The 10,730-nt window shown below is 34.0% G+C and overlaps 1 long non-coding RNA gene across 2 annotated transcripts; it reads right to left on the reverse strand.

Annotated features, from left to right (window-relative positions):
* Nucleotides 1-5,288: 5,288 nt before the first annotated feature.
* On the reverse strand, nt 5,289-10,365 carry LOC134229932 (uncharacterized). Of its 2 annotated transcripts, none has more exons than XR_009984253.1 (4): nt 9,754-10,365; nt 7,137-7,245; nt 6,519-6,859; nt 5,289-5,810 (listed from the first exon to the last, which is right to left on the reverse strand). It is a non-coding gene; the product is annotated as an uncharacterized LOC134229932 (long non-coding RNA). The 2 variants fall into 2 exon arrangements; XR_009984252.1 differs by having other exon boundaries at nt 9,996-10,363.
* Nucleotides 10,366-10,730: the final 365 nt, after the last annotated feature.

Genomic DNA, 10,730 nt, shown 5'->3' on the forward strand with positions numbered 1-10,730 from the left:
GGGGTTAGGGCTAGGGGGTTAGGGCTAAGGGGGTTAGGGTTAGTTAGGGTTAGGGTTAGTTAGGGCTAGGGTTAGTTAGGGCTAAGGGGGGTTAGGGTTAGTTAGGGTTAGGGGCTAGGGTTAGGGTTAGGGTTAGGGTTAGTTAGGGTTAGGGGCTAGGGTTAGGGGTTAGGGTTAGGGGTAGTTAGGGTTAGGGTTAGGGTTAGGGGGGTTAGGGTTAGGGTTAGAACTCCACTCAGTTGACCCATTTATCCCCTCAACCTCAGAACTGATCACATGATTTCTCTCAGCCAATCAGAATCTTCCGGGCTATCTAGACCCCTTATACTACTATGGTAATATAAAAGATTTGGAATACATTGTATTTTAAAAACAGCTGGTATTGCCTTGGTATGATTGATTTATTTTTATTTCCAATATTTGTTGTAAAACTGTTTTTTTTAGGCAGTTCTACTGATATATTGGAAATCCTGAGGAAGAGATGGATCAGCTGGACGAGAACAAAAGACTGAAATGGAGATAGGGAGGGATGGCCTGCCCTGCTGAGGGATGCCACACATTCTTAAAAACCACGAAGGAGACTCGATTACATTGGAGTCAGGTACACAGTCCGGAAATTTGTATAGTTGCCTGCCTTGTATGCCGAGAAAGAACCAGGCATTCAGACATATGAGACTGAAACACCCCAACCAAAATCAATTCAAGCCCAAGGAGAAATGGATCAGAAACATAAGTATTCCTGCCCCTTGCCCCTGTAAGTCAGACCAGGGAACAGTTTCGATTACAGGAGGCAAAGCGCAGGAAAGCTGAGACATAGAACGTATGTCAATCGCTCGACAGGGAACAAAAAGTATCCTGCGATCAGGAGGTTTGGCCGTCCAAGGAGGGAGGGAACCTATTAATCACTGGAAAATTGTGGGAAAACAGTCAGTTCCATCCGTTGGAAAATATACATTGTAACTAACACGTACAGCTGTAGAATTGTACTATAGGGATAGTGAGAGTGACCGTGTTGGAGTTTTTTTATTTTTACCTTAGTTGTTTAAGGTAATTTGAACGTCACGATTTAAACCTTCCGCGTAACGGAACTTCCAACCTAGCGGGTTGTCGTAAGACCTGATGTTGTTTTTTAAAACAATGATTTTAATAAAAATGTATAACATAAATTTATTCACAAACATGTTAACTCATTAAAAAACTTTTATGTCGTTGTTTAAATTTTCTTTGAATCGATTACATTTTACGACATTAACTTGAGAGTTAACAAAAGAAAAGGCATCGGTTTTTAAAGCCAAAAACAACAGAAAAAACTTGATAATATTTTATACAGTTTACAAGATCAATGGTCGACATTTTCTATTTTTTCTGAGCATAATTTCCAACGTTTTCAAGATATGCGGTTTCTACTCCCTACACACTCTCTTATGTCGCAGGCGATAGTGACAATTGTAATTGACAACTCACAGCCTCACACCGACATAGACTGGAGAAAGGGCAGGCGTGTCGAGCTAAGTGTTTTAGCGGATGGCTTAAGGCCAGGACACACGGTAAGGCTTGCCTTATAAGTCATGAAACTTAAGTTTTAGCCTTATCGTGTGTACACCCTTAATATACGTTTTTTGGAACCTTAAAGTCTGATTTTAGAATAGAACACTGCTCTATTTCCTAGTACAAGACTTACCTGACATCTAATTCTTGGCCAATGAAAACCATTTACCCAAAGTTCAATCTATTTTAATAAAACCGTACTCATTGGTATGTTGAAGAAAACACGAAGTATATTCGAGTAAGATAATTAAAATATCTACAAATACTTCAGTTAATATCTTCTTCCTTGTTAAGAAGTGTGGATGCATTGGTCGGTAAAACTATTTCAAAGTCATTGTTAGTATTCTATTATTCCTTTTAATAATGTGCATTGTTTATAGTTAAAAAACGCACAGAATTTATGTAAATGTTGTTTATAATATTGTAAGTCTTGCCTTAGCATGTGGACCTGAGAGCCGTACGTCATGCAAAACGTAAGGTTTTAGACTTATAAGACAAGCCTTATCGTACAGCTGTAGAATTGTACTATATGGATAGGGACAGTGACCGGGTGAAGTGTTTTTTTTAAATTTGTTGTTTAAAGTAATTCGAACGTCACGATTTAAACCTTCCGCGTAACCGGAACTTTCAACTTAGCGGGTTGTCGTAAGACCTGATGTTGTATGTACCACCCTTACGGTCGTGGGATACCATTACACCTGTCCCATTGTGTTGGCGTCATCACCTACGGATTGGGGGCTTTCTTGAAAGGTATTTGTCTGATTATCAACTCGTATTAATTATGTATAGGTCAGCGGTTTGCGCAACATGTGTACATGCAGCAATTACAGATCCTAACATAGATCAAATATATGTATTGACTAGTATTATAATTATTTATTTGAAAAAATGAGGGAATAATAACTATAATGCACATTGATTTATAAAAATCATTTAATCAATACATGTGTACATGTATAAGTGTACATGAGACAAATTGAATGTCCTTAATCCCTTCTCTAGCTTTGATGATCACATCAATTTTAGAAATTACATATTAAACTAGCTGCATCCTGATCTATCTCATAGAAATATTTATTATTCAGTATTAATTGTTACTTATAAGAGTGCACATATGGTTGTATGGTGACCGCCCAGTATTCCGACGGTCCGATAGTCCGACAGCCCAATAGTCCGACGGTCCGATAGTCCGACAGCCCAATAGTCCGACGGTCCGATAGTCCGACAGCCCAGTAGTCCGAAGGTCCGATAGTCCGACAGCCCGGTAGTCTGACGTCTTGATCATTTGTAGTCATATAACCAATTCCTTCTGCAGAAAAGGGAAAGGATTACACCTTGTCTGTGCTTGATTGGTATAGAAAGTCGGTATGGAAATTTAAGTATAACTGAAGCATTATCACCCCCACCCCACCCCCATAAAATAAGTTTTTGTATGCCCCCGTAATCAAAGTATCGGGGATACATAACTTTTTAAACATTTTTTTGCTACACTCTGATGAACAGCTTTCTATACAATATGTACTAATTAAAGTGTTTATTACATTGATCTAACAATTTTCTTTTTGACTGGCCTGCTGGTTCAACATAACAATTGTTAGACAGCAACGTTGTTACAAATTTGACCCCAAAGCAATACAATGGTTTAACTTTTATTTAAGGACAGATGATACAAACAAAAATATATCCCTGGATTTGTATATATTTTTTGCGCCTAATTTTATCGAAATCGATGCATATAATAGATTTCCTACGGAAGCGTATTAGTGCCACTTAGACACTTAACTTTTTTTTTAATTTCTACACTTTAATCTGTAAAATTTTACACATTAATCTGTAAATTTTACACATTAATCTGTAAATTGTACACTTTAATCTGTAAAATTTTACACTTTAATCTGTACATTTTACACATTAATTTGTAAATTTTACATTTTAAAGTGTAAATTTTACACTTTAATCTGTAAATTTTACACTTTAATCTGTTAATGTTACACTTTAATCTGTAAATGTTACACATTATTCTGTAAATGTTACCCATTAATCTGTAAATAATACACATTAATCTGTAAATTTTACACTTTAAAGTGTAAATTTTACACTTTAATCTGTAAATTGTACAATTTCATCTGTAAATTTTACACTTTAATCTGTAAATTTTACACTTTTAATCTGTAAATTTTACACTTTAAAGTTTAAATTTTACACTTTCATCTGTAAATTTTACACTTTCATCTGTAAATTTTTCACTTTATTTGTTTATTCGCATAGTCAATTTAGCAACATCACACATTCCCAGTAACGCATTTAAAGCGAACGGACCGTTAATCATGCAAGATAATTACAGAAGCGCAATACATGTATGTATCTGAACTGCAAATAAAAAAACTTTGAGATATAAATATATTTTTACTTTTCGGTACACTATAGTAAAACTAAAGATACACATGTATATATACTGAAATATAAGCAGATCCATGATTTCTTATGCTGGGAAAAATTACGAGGCCCATGATGAAAAGTCCATCCTTGCTTATCATATACTAATAAACAAGTACGAGTACATGTAAAATAAAAATATACAAACAATTGCAAACATCTTAGTTTAATACTTTTTCTCAAGTGTCAGAGGTTAAACATCACAAATCGACCGTTCGATCATAACCTATTGCAGTTCAGGTTGTTCAAAATAAAATGTAAATTTTACAGATTAAAGTGTAAAATTTACACTTTAAAAAGTGTGAAATTGACAGATTTAAGTGTAAAACTTACAGATTAAAGTGTAAAACTTGCAGATTAAAGTGTAGAAATTAAAAGAAAATGAAATGTCTAAGTGGCACTCACTGGGTGAAAAAAACCAGTTTCCCGTTGCGGGAAACCTTATGGAAACCATATGGAAACCTCAAAATTACATTATGTTTCCTTGTGGTTTCCGTGTCGGATACTGGGTTATTCCCCCTTGATTCCGTGCAATGGAAACACCCTACGCTCCGATTCCATTAGGTTTCCCGAGGCTTGGAAACCAGTGGAATCGCGAGGTTTCCCTTGATTCCGTAAGTTTCCCGTACGGGAACCTTAAATTTTCCTTTGGTTTCCGTGTCTCGGTATACCTAATGGAATCGGAGCGTAGGGTGTTTCCGTGGATGGGAAACTAGTCGGGAACCTCAAGGATTCCATGTTTTGGAAACCACTTGGATACCATAAGGAAACCTGAAGATTCCACTGGCTTCCGTGCCTGGGGATACCTTATGGAATCGGAGCGTAGTAGTTTCCGTGGATGGGTAACTAGTCGGGAATCTTAAAGATTCCATGAATAGGAACCTGCTTGGATTCACATAGTAAACCTTGAGTTTCCAAAGGTTGGAAACCTAAGGGGATTGAAAGGTAGTAGTTTCCGTATCATGGAAACTTATCAGGAATCTTGGGGTTTTCCTTGATGGAATCTACATGGATTTATTGGAATAATTTTTTTTCCTTTCTTGTTGAATTTTCTTTAAAATTCTCATACTGGAATTAGCTTATGAGAATCTTAAAATTTCTCAGGTGGCCGAGGTGGGGTACATTTGTTATTGAATATTGATGAGTGAACTTTGAGGATATTTATTATTAGTAAACAACAAAACAAATTTCAAATAAGATGACATTTGTATTCTCAGAAATTATATTAATAATACTATCTATTCAAATTCACAACAAAGAAAAATTAAAGTTACTCAATTCAGTTATTTAAGTATTATGTGAACAAAATAAATCTATGAAAAAGTATAACAAATTTTAAAGATATGTCAAAGCATCAACATTGTATATGTACAACATAAAAAAAATCATAGCTTGCTTTTAGTTACTATTATAAAAAAAAAATACAATATTTTATACTGAAAACCAAATTAGTGACTATTGACATTCAGGGACTCAATTAAGTTACTGCAGTATTATAAAAAAATAAATCTATGAAAAAGCATAACAATTTTTACAGATACGTCAAAACATTAACATTGCATCATTGCATCTGTATGTAAATCTTAGAGTACATCTGTGAAATGTGAAAGCAGTCGCCCCATCCACTCAAAAGCTTTAGGCCTGGTTTACATTTTTGCAGACAGACAGACCAACAGTGCAAAAACTATATACCCTGAAATGTTTATTACATGTACATTATAAAAAAAACCAAAACAACTATAAATATTTACATCTGGAAATACACAACCACAGAATTAAAAAGTTCTTTTTCTTGTATCCTCTTGATATCTGAAACCTCGTTTGACCTAGAAGGAAAAAAAAATAGTTAAAATTTAGCATAAGTAATATTTTGGTGTTTTTAATACATCCCATTTATTGAATAAGCTGCCCTTCTACGGAAGTTGGGAAGAAAATGTTTAACAAAAATCTTGTTCACTAAATCTTCTGAATGTACAAATTACTTACGAAATTACATTCCCAAGAACCAACAAAATTTTACTAATCCACAAACATTGACCCCCCATGAATTAAAATGATTGTACAGTAATTTTTATCTCCATAAAAAAAACAAGTTTTCTGGTCATAAGGATGTGATTTATTATAAAATATGATCTGATGATATGTTAAATTTCCAAAAACAGATTCTCTCAGATTCAAAGATAAGATGTGATCCACAAATTATTTAAGGATGTACAGGCATAATTTCCAAAAAGAGGTCTATTTTACCCTACTTTTGTTTGATGTTGCAGCTTTTCTTATAATGATAGTACACAATTAGTTACACAAGGAGACGATACACTATCATAAAACTTATCAAAAGAAGGCCATAGAAAATGGTTCAATATAATCAGACTTCAGTATTTGCAAGCAAAAAATAACACATCCTTAATATTTTTTTTCAAATGGTATTGATCTTTTTGTTCACTTAAAAATGGAAGTTAGGTGAATTTATAAAAGTTTTACACAGTACTAAGAAAGGTAAAAATAAATAAGTATCTGAGAAAATTAATTACCTCTATGAGGAGTAGTCCCTGGAAATGGCCCTAGCTGGACACTTCTCAGGAGGAGGTGTTGTTGTGTCCTCTCTACCATCCCTTACAAATACCAACTGGCGTCTGGCAGATTCGGTCTTCAGGACCTTGTGTCTATATGCCTTGTCCAGTGCCTCTTTTCCTTTGCATGGTCTGGTTGATTCCCAGGAAAATAGGAGCCTGACCCTCTTTGTTGAGTCTTTGTCATCAGTCTTCTCGGGTGAAGTTATGTCCAACCGAATGCACTCCGTCAAGTTCTTTTTAGATGTTGGGGTTCATGACTCGTCTAGATGTTCCACGGTTTTCTATCTTATTTCCAGTTTCTGAGGGAAAAAGTGCATAGTTAAAATAATCATACAGACTTTTTGAAAACATATCTGTACAAGTATCAATGATAATAAACTATGTGACCTTAGTTTTGTAGAAATACCCATTGACACAAAATATCATAAATTTCAAAGAATATCCTCTACAACCCTGCTATACATGATGAAAGATGACTGTAAATTAACAAATATCTTTGAAATGTAGGCAAATTAATTTAAATATAAATCCCAAAAGATCACTTTTTCATATAGGATTTTACAAAATTAGACTTACTGAATGCTTTCTATTGCTTTGTTTTGACTGCTGTCTGTGAAGATCAGTCTTTCCATTTCCTGTCTCCGTTTCTCCTGTTTGTCATTAGTAATGACATTGATGAATGCCTCTGAAATATATAAAAACTCAAATATAACAAACTGAACACAAAAAAAAAAGAAACAAAACACACCACAATCTTAGGGGACTCTCTATATTGTCACCGTCACAACATGCCGTACATCCAGTTGAAGCCCCGTTTTGGTCTGAAATGCTTATTTTATAGGTTTCTGTCTTAAACAAATTCACTTAAAACTGATAAATCACCGGGTATAGCTCAACATGCAATATTGAAATTGGATGCATCTCCTCTAGACAACAAGAGTGGCCAATGTACCCATTCCTAAAACATGAATTGTTTATCAAATTTTCAATTTGTTAATTTTGACTTTTTTTGGTTAATCAAAAATATATTTACAAACTATTAAATCAAAATAAATTTAAGTTATAAAAAAAATTTGCGTCACATAGAAGATACTCTGTATACACCCTGAATGTGAAGTTATACCTGCTGAAATTTAAACTCATGAAATCACCAAAATACTCCCACGATAGTTGGAATTATTATTATAACCTGAACGTTTGATCAACATTCTTTATCAAATGTATTGAATGGTAAACACACAGATTAAAAATTAAAGTAGGAATCTTATAAATCACCTTTTTCAGATGTAAACAAGATGCATTTGTCCAACACTATGCGTCCGGCGCAACAAAATTCAATAAAGCTATTTTTTGCATATAGGTCACAGTCAAGCGATGCTCGTTACTGCGAGCTCTTAAAGCAACGACTGTGCGAAGAGAAAATTTGGACTACTGCACATTCATTCGATAATATTTTTTGATGCAGTAATTTGGATCCACAATGCATCACTTGTTAAGGCCAAACAAAAAAATAACTTTGTTTACTGTTACATGCTGAAATAAAATAGGGTCGGTAGGTAGGAATTTTTTTTTTATTTTATTGAATTTTTTATACACAAATTCACATGGATTGGAATTACAATTTAACAGTTTTACCATTGTATTTTGCCTTACTTTTGTTTGGGCTTGTAATATGGGTGGTAGACAATATAACCTTTCTTGCCAACTGCCTTACAACTCAGAGGTGTGCAATTAAAAAAAATCAAGTACTAAACCCACAGGCTTGTAACAGCAATAAAGTTACTAGTCCGAAGTTAAAAGTGACCAGTCCAAATAAAGGGGCAAAACATTGTAAAAACTAATATTTTAAAAAGTTCATTGTTGAGAAAGCCAGGGTTATAAGCGTTCCTTTTAAAGTTGAAGTTTAAAAATTTTAAGAAATTATCTTCTTTTCTGAACATATTGCACTAGTCTAACTTATCTAAAATGAAGCAAAAATCATTTTACATTTCAAACCATTAAGTATAATTGATAGATACATATTAAAGTTTAATCACATAACACTTAGCTATCAGTTGATTGGGGGATCGTATATAATTGAGAGAGATATCTGCATTTATTTACCATTAACAGAGGAACTTCGGATTAGGAAAAAACGATCGTTTTCACGTTTTTTAAGTAAATAAGTCAGGTAGTACTGCAAAATAGATGAGATTAAAGTGATTTAAGAACAGTAGGAGCATGCTGTCTGGAAAATTTTCATTAGTTGGAAATTAAATAGCAAAACAATGAGTGAAAATACTGTTTGTGTTTTTCATGTTTTTATACATGCATAATTTTAATTGTATTTTTACTACCCCCAAAAAACGGTGGCACCGGGCGTTGGTCGATGCTAGTTGCACACCCCTGCAACTGCCACGCAATGGTAAGCAAATTGCAACGAATTCATTGATGTAGAAATTGGACTCAATGGTTTATTTTCTGTACTTTCAATTTCGATTTCAAAGATGAATGTAAAAGTTAAACTGACCGGCCAGTAACTTCCGGATTTTTATGACGAAAAAAAGTTTGGGTCGGCGATTAAAATTAGGGTCGGTCGGGTAACCGTAAACAGACATATTTTTTTGTTACGCCTAAAAGCTATGTTCTCGCGAGAATAGCAGCAGAAGTTCAACTAAAAGTAAACATGCCCTGATTTAATGGATAAACATTGAAGATAAATAGTAAACAAAATGTTCTTCATTTATTTTCAGCACTGCTCAGGCTTCTTTTTTGGAAATGTTACTTACATACAACGTCATGTGACATCAGAGTCTAGACGAACCACGTGCAGTTTGATGAGCCCGATCTAAATTATTATATCAAAATATATATCTGCGCTCGCCATAACAGTCGCACCGTATTAGTCAAAATGTGGTTTATATAAGGACCCATGTCAAGTGAATTGACATGACCTCTCATGCTTGGTTCCTATTTTCTTTCTATGCCCTGGGTCAATATCACTTGACATAGGTCCTTATAACTTCATGTTGGCCTACACCGGTCAATAATTTGTGAAATATCTAATAATTCAAGCTGATGATTCATTTGCATTACTTGATATACTATCAACATTAATTCAGTATGTAAGCTTTTCTTTTTTAACATCTTCATCTCAGCAGGTCAGACATTAGAAAATTTTTCTTTTGTAAGTAAACTATTTCAATATACAAACCTATTATCTTCAGCGAAGTGGACAGTCTTTCGCCTATATCCACTTTTTTAATGTATGTTTTCCTCCATATCATCCTCATGCATATGATTTAGGGTTATGCTAAGCTACAATCTATTTCAACTGTTCTGATAATGATATCATTCATGAATAATCGGATAGTTGCGATTGAAGACACTTTTTTGTAAAATAATGATGCTTTTTCATAGTTTTGAAACAAAAATATCTCATTTATACGGTTATACCTTGTCATAAGTTCCAAAAAATCAAAACAGTTGGCTTTCCCGAGTATCCGAGAACACATGAATTCAAACCGGATGTACTTTAGTATGTATTTAACTACGAAACCGTGCTCGGTATAGATATTATCATCCGAATAAATAGAGGGGATAAGAATAAAAAAAGAAATTCCGCTTTGAAAGAACTCATTTATACACAGAGAGAGAACTATTATATTCAGTATTCATTCTATTAAAAGGCGAAAAGTCCCCATTAAACAACATACAGCATGGAACACATGTACGATGATTTGGGGCCTACATTGTCTATATATTGCATGGAAGTAAATTAAGTATGTTGTATCACTCAAATTTCCCTTTTATTTCTTGCAATATATGTACTAAAGACTAAGAATTTTAGATATTCAACTTTTCAAAATGGCGTCAGAACAAAAGTTGTCTCCGATAGTGAAGATTTGTTGTTGTTAAATAGGTGTAGGCCTAGTATATTTAGATTGAAAGCGTTTTTAAAAAATAATATGCGTGTGCCACTTAGAGAAAAAAGATTTTTAACACCTCAAATTATTTGCTTTTGGGATGGGGATTTCGGGGCTTGGTTTTTGCATGGTAGTGGCCGTCCTAGCTGAAAGTATATGCCCCCCCCCCACTTTTAACTGTTGTAATTATAAATGTATAATGTCACATAAAAACGATGTTAAACCTTTAAAGGTACATTTTTGAAATTGTGAACTTTCCACTTGA

Source organism: Saccostrea cucullata, unplaced genomic scaffold, assembly GCF_032062105.1.
Source record: "Saccostrea cucullata isolate Sc308-1 unplaced genomic scaffold, CSIRO_AGI_Scuc_v1 ctg423, whole genome shotgun sequence".
Taxonomy (NCBI): domain Eukaryota; kingdom Metazoa; phylum Mollusca; class Bivalvia; order Ostreida; family Ostreidae; genus Saccostrea; species Saccostrea cuccullata.